At 34.3% G+C, this 13,485-nt stretch overlaps 1 long non-coding RNA gene across 1 annotated transcript in view; it reads right to left on the reverse strand.

Annotated features, from left to right (window-relative positions):
- Positions 1-1,404: 1,404 nt before the first annotated feature.
- The window catches only part of LOC105867926 (uncharacterized), a 473,857-nt gene continuing 461,776 nt past the window's right edge, over positions 1,405-13,485 (reverse strand). The window contains exon 5 of the long non-coding RNA XR_012919616.1: positions 1,405-1,528. This is a non-coding gene — a long non-coding RNA (uncharacterized LOC105867926). The remainder of the gene's footprint in view (positions 1,529-13,485) is intronic.

Here is a 13,485-nt window from a genome sequence, read left to right on the forward strand (position 1 = left end):
GAGAAGGAGATGCCAGTTTGGATAGACAAACCATCAGTTTACTTTTAGTCTGAAATGCCTGGCAGACCCCCAACTAAAGATATCAAGTCATCAGTAGGCCCTAAATATATAGAAATAAGATTATTCTGGCTTATAGGCCTAGGAAATATTAATATTTTGCCTGTTAGAAAAATTTCACAAATCTTTGCTCCAATCCATTGTATTTGTATTTTAATGCTTAACTCCTAGTGAATAGATATATCTCACTTACTTTCATGGTCTTGGGCAATTCTTCATTTTAGCCCCTTAATAAAAATATGAAACTATATCTCTATTTCCTTACATCTCCATAGTCATTTCACTTGATGAACCTTGAAAATCTATTCTTAATTTCATCTTCTCCAAGATGAAATACCTAAATAGTGACAACTAGTGGGAAATACGGAAATATACACACACACATATACATTGTATTATGTATAACATACATATATATACACACACACATATATGCATTTCATGCAGGCTCTTCATGCAGGTCCTAATTGAATATATAAATGGATATATATATATGTGTGTGTGTGTGTGTGTGTGTGTTTCCTTTTCTGAATGATATATTCAAAATGCTCATTCATGGCAGTAATCACTCTTCCTGGGGATTTTGTCTCGCTAACAATTGCTTTAAATATAGGAATATGGGTATTTAGTCCAACTTAAAATAAAAAATACTGAGAACTTGTATTTGTAGTTGGCCTTTATCTCTAGTTATCTGTATGATCATGGTCAAGTTATTACAATATTTCAGTTTTCTCCACCATAAAATGAAAACCTCCAACAAGATAATCTCTGAGTTCCTTTCTTCTGCAAAATTAAATGTAAAAGAAATCCACAATTCTCCTAGCACCAGGCACCCTTAACTGTGCCTCATTAATAATAATAATAATGTTTCATAGAGTGTATGGCACGAAGTAAGGATTGTTTGCAAAATGCAATTTAAACAGATCTCATTTTATGGCTTGCCATTTACTGTAGTAGTAAATAGCAAATAGGCAGTTGTGCCTACGTATATTTGCTGATCTGTCAGACAGTGGAAATAAGGCCAGCACATTATCCGTTTATAAACCAGGGCACGCATTCATTCTCAGGGAGAGGCATTAAGTTTTTATTGAAAACGACAAACCACTGCATCTGGAGTGAGCCACAGAGGGGGCTCCTTTCATTACCATTTAACATATGTATACATGTTTTTCAGAGTGAGTGCCAGTATTTTCTTATCCTTCTTCTGCCCTGTGTCAGACTCAGCAATCCCATCTATTGCAATGATTTCAAAAACTGCCATTTTCTCATCATATTCTATACACCTATGTCGGGCTTCAACTCAGCTTCATTCACAAACTCTAATTATATGACTTTCTTCCTTCTGATTCTTTACCTCAATGTTGCCAACATAATTTGGTTCTATAGCTTCTTTCATATCCTTTCCAGGCCTCAGGTGGCTATTTCTTCACTGCTGAAGTCTGTTAATGCTGTTAAGATAATGTTCTTCACCCTTGGAAATGGAAAAAGAATAACAATAATCACTGACTCTCAGTATGAAATTGCTAAACATTTTATGTCTTCCTTCTTTTAAATACCACATATAGATATAGACATAGATATAGATAGTTTATGAAGTAAAAGGAACCTGGGTCTCATAGTATTAGCTCTCCTATACATTCATAAAATTATCAAAATTGTATGTAATTTGTGTAGCTATATACTTAGAAGTTGGGGTTGTATCTAGTGTATCTTCATTTATTTTACTTTTATAAAAAATTTACAAATTGTTATAGGGTACTGTAATCCAGTTGCTGTTTTGCACACTGCCTACAAATGGAAACATGGATCTGAACTACATTGTAGAAATTGAAGAAAATTTAATTCAGGCTCTTTATACAGGTCAGAAATGAATAGGATTTAAAGAATAAGTCTGATTTGGTAGGGAGCTTTCACAATTTATGGGCAGCTGATCAGATGACTGAATTGTTTGCTGATATTTCAGTCTGTAGCTTAGGAACATCATTTACAATTCAAAGGACATGACTGCTTAATTGTGTTCAATAAATCCCCAGAACAGTGTAGAACTTAATGCAGAGTTCAGCCTAATTTGCGCATACCCTGTACAGAATGGAACATATGATGTTTAGGTTTATGGGGAACTGATAGGAAATTCTGATTGATGGGTGGTTCTGTTTGTGTTTGAGTGAAAATGATAAGGCACTTTCTCTTCATATATGTATGTAGTTGTAGATTAGTATAGGTGCAAAACTCCCCCAAGGTGATAAACATAGCTTGGAGGGTACTCTGCAAACCAGTACCATTTCAGACGAATAAGTTACATTACATAACTTGCTATCTCACCATAGAATAAAGATAGTATCTTGAAAGGGCAAAAATGTGCCATTGAACAGGGACTAAACCCCAAAGACACTTCTACACACACAGTTTATAATCCCATGAGCTCAATTTGAGATTATCCAAAGTAGCATCTAAATAGAAACAACTATTTCTCCCTTGTATGGGCTGGCTTTACCCAGTATTGTTAACATATCATAGTAAGTATTATGTTTAATATAGTTTAGAGCAAAAATTAAATCTCAAGCATGATTTATGTAGATGGCATAAACAGGAACATAAAGGAAGTTTCCATTCTTTCCTCTATTACAAATCCACTCACTCTGCTTCGGTTGTACAGTCCCATTCAGACTCTGTATGGACTCTGCCTTTCTATTCCTAAGGGTCACCCCTTCTCTCAGGTCATCCCATGTCAAGCACAAAGCTACACTTCCACTGTGGCCTTCCCAGCTAATAGGAAGTGAAGTCTTGATTGTCTTTTTGACTAGTCGCACACTGATATTTACATGAAGGAAGTCCAATAGTTTAATATACAGTGCATTCTTGAAATGGTACTTCATAGTTGAATGTCTCAAAGCAAAAACAATAACCATGCATATGTTAAGTGACAGTTTCATTTTCAGAAAACTATTGATATAAGGCAGGCTGATTGATGTTGCTATCGCTTTCCTTTAGGTTATCCAACAATCTAGAATTAATTCAAAGGTTAACAACATGGATTTCTATTTGCAGCATACCACACACATTAATTTTAGAAAGTTAACTTTTTAGCTTAATTGGGTAACATTGAGTAAAAAGAAGAAATTGGTTCTAATATTGGGAAGAAGAAACTATGATTGAAAAAAATTGCACAGGATTGAGCATGGATTAAGTCTGGAATTGTGAGACTGGCTTTATGTGTGTATGTGTGTTTTGTTTTTTGTTTTTTGCATAGTCCACAGGTAACAAAATATAATCATAGGGCTATGAGTGGAAATCTTCTCTAAACATTCTCTGGTGAGCTCTAATCCTATTAATAGCTATGTAGATCTATGAATTTCTCTTTGCATTTAGATTGCTAGAATGATGTTTGGATACAAATCTCTGTGACCTTGATCAAGTCACCTAAGGCTTCAAAGTCTCAGCTTCCTAATCTTTATACTGGAAATAATGAAATGTGTATCTTTGGAAGAAATTTTCCCATGGGTCCTTTGCCTTTTTGCATATATTATGAATCAAGGCTCTGACAATATTTTGTTCCAGAATATCTTTTCAAGAATGTTTGCATACCAAATAACTTTGAAAAACAGAGCTAGTTCCAGGGTAGAAACATTACCTTTTGCATTCCACAATAGTACCAATCTCCCTTCAGATGAAAAACATGGCAGTTTTGCTTATAGACCCATTAAAAGATTAGGGCTTTCTAAACTTGGGGTTCTTTTCCAATGATGCAACCCAAGAGTCATCTGGCCCTTACTGTATAATTTAGACTTGGGGAACTGGTGTAAATGCCAATACTTTTGTCTCTGCTATTTTTGTAATAAATGGTTCTTTGTCTCTGACCCAAAGTCTTCTAACTTCTGCCTGTACCCTTGAATCTGTCATGCTAACTAGTTAGTTGGCAAGTAGAGTAAAACCTCAGCTCATTCACAATTCTTGACATGTATATCATATGGTTGTTGTAGGAACCAAATTATATTATCCATTTATATCCCTTCACTCCTTGCTTGGGCAAAGAAGCACTTCACATTTTAACTATAACATTATTAATTATTACTCAAACCACAGTTTAATAACTTCTTCTATAAATTTATCACTAAGCTTCACCTTTCAAAAACCATATTCAATTATAGATTTTTAGGATTTCATACAATTTAGCTTTTTATTTTCTTTTGTAATTGAATTAAATTTAATGAATATTCAAATGGATTAAAAGTTTCACTTTTAATGTGCTTAATATTTCCATCTTTGTAGCACTTTCAATTTTATACTCATTTCAAAATGAAAGACATTATAATGTTAAATAGTGAAATACAGGGGGGGGGAAATGGGCATTTATTGAAACCTTAAAAACTGTACCCCCATAATATGCCAAAATAAAAAAAAATTTAAAAAAAAATCCTAAAAAAAAAAAATAGTGAAATAATTGCACAAACACTTCTTTACAAAGCAGTGGTGCTGACTCTGTAGACTTGCAGAGTACATGGACTATGGGGCTATAGCATCTTCCACCTAGATACAAAGGATGTTGTGAACAGCCTGAGGCCCAGGAAGAAATCTTCTGCAAAGGTAGAGCCACCACAGAGACCCCCCACTAGGTCAATGTCTCATAGAGCCACAGTAGTGGGGCCACTCCCAAGACCTCAGAATGATAGAACTACCAGCATGCAGCCCCAGCTTAGGAGTGCTGCCAACTCATGAGAGCTCAGAAGCCCAAGACAGCAAAGCCATAGAGATTAGGCTGCCTAAGGCTTTGAGGGTTCAACTCCAACCCCAGTATGCTCAGAAGGTAAGACATAGAGTCAAAAAATATTATTCTCCAACTTTCAGATTTAATGCTATTTTTCCTGTTGAGTATTGGAGTTAATTGTGACAAATTGCCCTTCTTTTATTGCCTATTTTTCCTCTTTTGGAATGGGGTTGTCTACACTATGCTTGTCTCACCATTGTATTTTGGAAGTAGAAAACCTGTCTGATTTCACAGGCTCACAGGGGGACAGCAATTTGCCACAGAATGAGTCATGCCTTGAGTCTTATCTGAATGATGTTTAGATAAGACTTTGGACTGTTGAGTTGGTACCAAAATGAGTAAAGGCTTTGGGGATATTGGGATAGAATGAATATATTTTGCATTGAAAAAAACAAATTTGGGGCCCAGGATTGGATTGCTATGAGTTGAATGTGTCCCCCAATAAGCAATATGTGTGTGTTAGAAACTTAATCTCCAATGCAACAATGTTGAGAGGTGGGGACCTAATGAAAGATTAGGCCATGATGGCTCTGCCCTCATGAATGGATTAATATTGTTATCACAGTGAGTTTGTATCTCAAGAATGAGTTCCTTATAAAAGGATGAGTTTGGCCCCCTTTTGTCTCACTCACACTCTCTTGCCTTTCTGCCTTCTGCCATGGAATGAAGCAGCAAGAAGTCCCTTGCTTACCAGCCCCTTGGTCTTGGACTTGCCAACCTCCAAAACCACAAGCTCATAACTTTCTATTTATTGTAAATTACCCAGTCTCAGGTATTCTGTTACAACAACACTAAATGGACTAAGACAGTTGAGCTAGCATTAACATGTAAAAACAATTTAAAAATAAGAATTCATTACTGATCTCAATTTTCTGATATTCAAGTTGGTAGTATATATATATAAAGTTATTTTTTCCAGTTTAGATTATATATAAATCCCTAGTTGATAAACAGAAATTCAAATTTTAATGTAGTATCCAAAATAGCAAGATAGATACAGATATGCCTAATGTTAGGTGAGTGTGCATTTGAGAAATATGTATGTGTCGAAGTGTATTTGTGAAAATGAGAAAACTTTCTTGCAGTTAAGATTGCTTACACACACATTCACAAAAAGAGAGAATTCTAAATTTTTCACATGTTGCTTTATTTGACATTCTAGAAGTAGACCCCAAATATAAAGTCAGCCAAGTACTAATTAAGAACCCAAGAGATAGATTTCACAAAATCATTTTTACTGCAAAGTTAACATTGGGAGTTTTTTAAAAAAACTAAAATGACATGCATTTAAAACAAAGAAAAATAAACTTGGATATATAAATGTATGACAATCCACTTAAAATCCTTAAAGCAAAATAAATTCACAATCTATAGCACTAAAATATTATAAAGCATTTCTGTCATATATCTTTAAAATACATAGACCGCCTTCCTCTGTTTTAAAATGTTGGTTTTATTATTATTCGGATATGGATAATTGCTGTTGAAAAGACAATTGGTTATACTCACAGATCCCAAGGGGAGGAGGCATTCCACACTGTTAGGATCCACATGAGGAAGCCCCAGTATCAGTCTAGAGGCAGAGAAAGCTAAGAAAAAATGTGGGCAAGAACCTTTACTGTGGTTTCTGTGGGGAAAAATGGTGAGGCAGGATAAGCAGGTTTAGGATGAATTAGTTTGAATAATTTCAGTGGGCTCCAGGGTACAAGGGCTGTCCCTAGTTGTCTGGCACCTTCAAAATGCAGGTGTTGCCAATGTGATAATATTAGGGGGGCGCTTGAAAGAGATGATTAGGTCCTGAGAGTGGGATTTGGTGTTCTTATAAAAGAGTGTGAGGGAGAAAATTCATCCTGATTGCCCTCCCACATTTCACCATGTGAGAACAGAGCTTTTGTTCCTTCTGGGGAATGCAGCAATCTTAAGGCATCTTAAAAGCAAAGACAAGACCCTTACCAGATAAAGAAACCTGCTGGCATTTTGATCTTGGACTTTTCAGCCTCCAAAATTTTTTTTTCAAAATTTTTATGGGGGTATACAAATGCTTGGGTTACCACTATTGCATTTGCACTGCCCTAGTCAGAACTACAAGCATGCCCCTCCCAGACAATGTATATCACACTCATTAGCTGTGAATTTACCCATCCCCTTCTCCCCCGTCCCACCTGCCCAATCCCCAATGAATGTTACTTCCATATGTGCACATAAGTGTTGATCAGTTAGTACCAATTTGATGGTGAGTACACGTGGTGCTTGTTTTTCCATTCTTGAAATGAATTTCTGTTCTTTATAAATTTCCCAGTCTCAGGTATTCTGTAATAGCAGCACAAATGGACTAAGACCTGGGTCTTAGGGTGAATAGGGCAGGGAAATAGTGGCTGCAAGTGTGAGAGCCTGTTAGAGGAAGTGGTTGAGGGCATGGTTTCTGGGTTGGGTAAAAGACTATTGGAGGTGAATCCTTTACTATCTCTAGGGATTGATTAGCCCTGGGAGGGGTAGCCTTCCTGCATTTGCAAGATACCAAGATGTCAAGCATCAGGAATACATAGTTAATACACCCTATCTCACAGGACAGTTATGAGGCCTTATGAATCATTGTTTATGAATTGTTTATTAGTGTTTTGATGGAAATTACAGTGGAATAGCATGATGATCTTGCATCAGGATTACCTCAGAGAAACAAAAGAAGTAGAAGATAGGTAGATGATAGAGATAGATAGATTAGATATATAGATCTCTCAATCCAAATACATGGTGGTGGAAAGAGAGATTGATTTTTTATAAATTATTGTGACTGTGACTGTGGGGGCCACCTAGGCAAGTCCAAAGTCCTAGGATTTTGTGTAGGATAGTGTGGGGCAGACCATCTGGAAGCCCAGCTAGAACATCACCAGCAGTCCACACAAAATTTCTTCTTCCTCAGAGAAAACTCATCTTCCTTCTTAAGACTTTTCAACTGATTGCATGAGGCCCACACAGATTATCCAGACTAATCTCCTTTACAAAAAGTCAAACTATTCTAAATGCTAATTAAATCTACAAAATACCCTTAAGGCAAAACCCAGATTAGTGTTTGACTGAATAACTGGGTACTATGATGTAGTCACATTAACAATAAAACTGTCCATTACAGGTCTCATCCTTTGGGGAAAAAATGGTTTTGGTCTCTTTCTTATGAGCCATCATCCAAAAACATGGTGGGGTAAGAAGCAAAAATAAATTGAATGAAGATAAAATTAAGTTGATTGGAGTAATTTTTTATAAAAATGACTCTAGGATTGTTTTCCTGAATGATTACTTAACCCAATTACTCTGCTGAATTTAAGGTCAAAAAGAAATTCCACCAACTAAAATACAAACTGTCATAGAATACTCTTTCTTCATATTAATAATAATCGGGTAATCAACAAATGCTGAATGAATAAATAAACAGTAGAAGAAAGGACTATAGAATATTTGATAAGTGTTTTTCCTCTCTCTTCCACCCTCTAAGTTTACAGATTTTATTTTTTTGATGAAGTAAATCATTTGGTTAATTAGAAATGTATTACTAGTGCTAAATGTTATTAATACAGGAATCCTTAAGTATCTAAGTAAATGCATCATAAAAAATATAAAATGAACAATGTAAAGCAGAGTGTCTTCTTGGAAATAAAGTTCATTATCAAATTGAAAGTTTATTTCCAACAAAAAATTTCCCTAAAAATTTATATGAACATTTTCAATGAAAAATTTTAGAATGAAGGAAGGAATTTTATATTCTTGATATTTAAATACCTCCGCTTTTAGTTATATGTACTTACATAGCAAACATACTTCCCATTTTGATTTTGCTTACACAGAGAAAAATTTAGAACCCTTTATTCAAAGTTATATAAAACTATTATACCACAGTTAGGAATTCAACTGTTCCTTACTGAAGTAGATAATTAAGTTGCTATTACTCTCCTTTGCACTACTTTAGTTTTCAAAATAAGAGAGAATTGATGAAGAGTATTAATAAAGAGTATGGAGAATAATTAATATATGTGATAATAATAATAGTGGTGATATTTCAAAATTTCAAATAGAAATTATCAAAATGTTGCATTATATTTTATTTCAAAGAATGCATGTACATCTTCTAGACTAGTGTATAATAATGATCTAATAGTAGAGTTAAAACGTACCTATACTTGTGTAGTTCTTTAAAAAATTACAACACATTCAATAGAGGTACCTGAAACGTAAGGAGCATATGCAGTGGAAAAATTCAACACATTAACATTTAAAAAGATTTATCAGTTCCATATGTATACAGAAACTCATGCTTAATGCCCCAAATAACAAGGCTACTATTTATATAACATTGTTCATCTTTAGAGTGCTTTGCCACCATTATCTAATTAATAGGCATAGACAAATCCTGCTGTGTCCTTTAAGGCTCTCAATGGCATTGCCATGATTTAAAACTTGATTGCATTCAAAATGTGTTTGTTTCTCCCCCATAAGAATTTTGCAGCTATTATTCAAACAGCATAAAATTTTAAGGAGCACATCATCTGAATAGTTTTAATTCCCTGAAATTCTGTATTTCAGATTTGTTTCCTAAGACTTCCCAGACACTGTTCCTCTCCCTACATTTTTACAACTAATTTCTTTTACCTTCTTGATTGGTAGCCTAAACTTCTTATTCAGACTGTGTAAAAGGAAAGATACATAAGTTATATATCACACACAATTGAATTTATAGTAAATAAAAAATGTAACCAGATTTCTTTTAAATTTTAGTTCAAAAACATTCAATGATTATTATATTAATACCTCCCTGACCCAAATATTAAATAACTAACATTCTTGAGGGGAAAAAAATAATTACTCTTATTCTTTTCTCTTTTTTCTTCCTATCTTTTTCCTTTTTTTGTCTTTTTTTTTTTTTGGTGGAGGAGGGAAGTCTACTAATGTTTCCCTAGATTTCCTTGTTTGTTTGTTTTATTTGAATTATATTTAATGTCTCTCTAAGCTCTTGTTTTCTCAGTCAATGATCTGATCCAAGTAGATTAGAACCAGAAAGTGTCAGTCCCAGACAAACAGCAAATTGTTTAGCAGAATGTTAAGAAATCACAGTTCAAAATGTAGTGGCACTTACTCATTGTTTTAAATTAAGGACTTAGAAAAGAGGGGGAAAGCTGTAAGTGAGAAGATAAACTTGGAGCTTTCAAAATGCTCTTTCTCGACATTATGATTACTAATGGAACCCTTACTTTTCCAAAATTCTTGGATATCAATGATATATATTCATAAGGGCCACAAGTATTGTAGGTAGAAAAAATGAAGCTTGTAATAATCAAGAAAGGGAGATTAGAAAAATTCTAAATTAAAAATCAACAAAGAAATCATCATCAAAGAGGCCTTTCTTCAGTATTCTAAACAAAAAAAGAAAAATATCTTTGCAGACCAACGAGTTTACAAAGGGCTTACTCTTCTTTCCTTAGAAAAGTTTATCTGGGATTAGGTATGAGTGGTATGTTCTCTCTGCAAGCCTTTATTCCCAGAGAAATAAGAAAGGAACAATTCTGCTATTTATTCCACAGAAATAATGTTACTTCTAGCCTCTTTAGTACTTTAGTTAGGAGAAGTATAAGATAATATTTAGCATACTTATTCTGGCTTAAGTAAGGAAAAATCTAAAGCTCATACTCTACAGGGGCTTCTCCAAGCACCTACCCTCATTCGTCTTCACTCACAGGACTTTAGAACATTTGCTGGATACAGGAAGATTCCATGTTAGAGCACAACTGAAACTAGCAAGAATTTCTAACTTGACTTCAATATCAATTCCTTGCCTAAGTAACAGAAATTCAGTTTTAGAGTAGCCTGGAGATATTTTACACTGTTGCCTTTTTGTGACTCATATTGCTCTCTTTAATGCTGGATTTCAAAAACTCAGTTCCACGTTTCCTTTTTGGTAGAGCTGTCCTGGGTGCTGAAGTGGATACCACTCAAAACAAGTGCTCATAAAAAATTGTTGTCATTATTGTTGTCAGTGATTGTGTTGCTGTGGTAAGACTCAGTTCTTGTTTTACAATAGATGACAATTTATTAGAAATATAATACAGCCAGTAAAAAGACAACATTAATTAATCAAAATAAATGTCTTAGATAATATATGTAGAGAAATATAAGTGGAAGGACAATAGTGATCCAAAGATGGTCATAGAGGGAGTGGAACCAAACCAAACTTTGAATAGAAAATGGTCCAGTTATTTGAATAATCAGATGGAAAAGTAGAAAACAAAGCATGAACAAAATCTTGGAACAGTGAATGAGCATTATACAACTAGAAGGGAGATAGTAAACTAGTCTATATGGAATAAAAATTAGATTGAGATATACTAAAAAGTAAAATTTGAATACTTTTAAAGATTTAAAAAATACAGGTAACTTCAATACCATGCTGTTGAGCAAGGACTTAATCTTGACATAATGAGTAACCATTTGAGATTTTTTTTTTTTTTTTTTACCATGAAAGCAATAGTATAGGACTGGCATTTTAGAAAGCTAATTCTAAAGGCCATATATAAAATGAATTATGAGTGACAGAAAATAAAGACATGGAGAATGACATGAGTTGAAAAATATTTGGAAGAGGATGAAAGCTATAAGAATAGAAAGGACTAGATTCATGAGATATTTCAAAGGATTGATCGGTAGAAATTAATGGATTGAATATCTGAAGATATGAGTTCATTTCCATTGAGGATTCTTCTTTTATATTTTCATTCACACAGCTCTTGCTTCTAACCCTTGCTTGATCTATCTCTTTGGAGAAGAAACAGAATAATAAACAACCTCATCATTTATGTCTCAAGTCTATATCCACATCCTTGGCTCTCAAAACATAAAGGCCAGGTTTATAAATCAAGCAAGAAAGAAAACATATTAGAGTTTGAGCTTAAGTGTTTTTCAACTTGAGTTGAATCAGTGACAAGATATAGTGGCTCTGTCATAGCCAGTTATAAATACAGAAGATTTTAAAGTAAAAATAGTTTACTGATCAACTATCATACCTAGGACAACATACCAAATAGTCTTCTAAACATATAAAACACCTAATGCATTTAATATAATTCTTCCCAGGAATGGGCTTTAAACATAAGAGCCAGTTTCAAAAACAGAGTACTAGTGAACATTTAGAATCTTGAACTTCAGTTTATAATTTTGAAAAAATCAAACATTTTGTGAGCAGAAAAACCATTTCTTCAAGTGTAATATCACATGAAAAATTAATTAACATAAACAAAGTTGTTCTGGAGAAATCAGCAGAGGTAGGGGAGTCCTTAGAGTTCTGAAAGCACTGCACTATGTTCACAGGTGCAAGGTAGATATATTTTGAAATTCCTAAGGCTCCACAGAGCACAGTTTGAAAACCGCTGCCTCAGTGGGCTTAAAGTATGGTTGTTCACCCAATATTTGTGACAGAGATGGGGATGAATTTCTAAAATGTAATTGCTCTCAGGTACTCTGTTGTAGCAAGAAAGAAAAAAAAAATAATAATAAAAAAAATAATAAAAAAAAAAATAAAAAAAAAAAATAAAATGTAATTGGTCTCTCTGTCAAATCAATTCTAGGTTTAAGACGTGACCTTGGGGCTCATTTTATAAAAGTACCTATCCAAGTTCACTAGGTTAATGCACCAAAAGTCCAGGTGCAAAATGAAAAATAACACAAATTATTCAACTTCCCACTTTAGTTGAGTTAGGTGCAAACAGTTATTTTAAATCATTTGTAAACCTATATTTGGTTTGGAACTGGGCACAATGGCTCATGTCTATAATCCTAGCACTCTGGGAGGCCGAGGCAGGCCGATTGCTCCAGATCAGGAGTTCGAAATCAGCCTGAGCAAGAGCGAGACCACGTCTCTACTATAAATAGAAAGAAATTAATTGGCCAACTAATATATATATATAGAAAAAATTAGCCAGGCATAGTGGCACATGCCTGTAGTCGCAGCTACTCTGGAGGGTGAGGCAGCAGGATTGCTTGAGTCCAGGAGTTTGAGGTTGACTGGCAAATATGCCTCTCATATTCAAGGCTCACACCCATAATCCTAGCACTCTGGGAGGCCAAAGTAGGAGAATTGCTTGAGGTCAGGAGTTTGAGACCAGCCACAGCAAGAGTGAGACCTCATCTCTACTAAAAATAGAAAGAAATTAGCCAGGCAACTAAAGATAGATGCTAGGGAAGAGAGGATAGTTAGAGAAATAAATAAGGCAAAAGAGGAAAAATAAAAGAAATACTATGTCATAGAGACTTATAGTTTAAATGGTGATTTTCAATGCATAATTGTCTTAGTTCAGCTGCTATAACAAATTACCATAGATTTGGTGGCTGAAACAACAAATATTTACTTCTTACAACTTTGGAGGCTGCAAGTGTGAGATCAAGGTACTAGCTAGCATGGTTGGGTTCTGGTGAGGGCACATGATCTTACCATAAGCCTTGGTATTATATTTACCCAAATTATGTTGAAAATTTATGTCCACACAAAAACTTGCAAATGTATTTTCATAGAAGCTTTATTCAAAATTGCCAAAACTTTCAAGCAAACAAAATATCCTTCAATAGTTGAATGGATAAATAAACTGTGGTACATTCATGCAATTTTATACAATTCAGTAATTAAA

The sequence above is a fragment of the Microcebus murinus genome, chromosome 6 (genome assembly GCF_040939455.1).
Source record: "Microcebus murinus isolate Inina chromosome 6, M.murinus_Inina_mat1.0, whole genome shotgun sequence".
NCBI lineage: Eukaryota > Metazoa > Chordata > Mammalia > Primates > Cheirogaleidae > Microcebus > Microcebus murinus.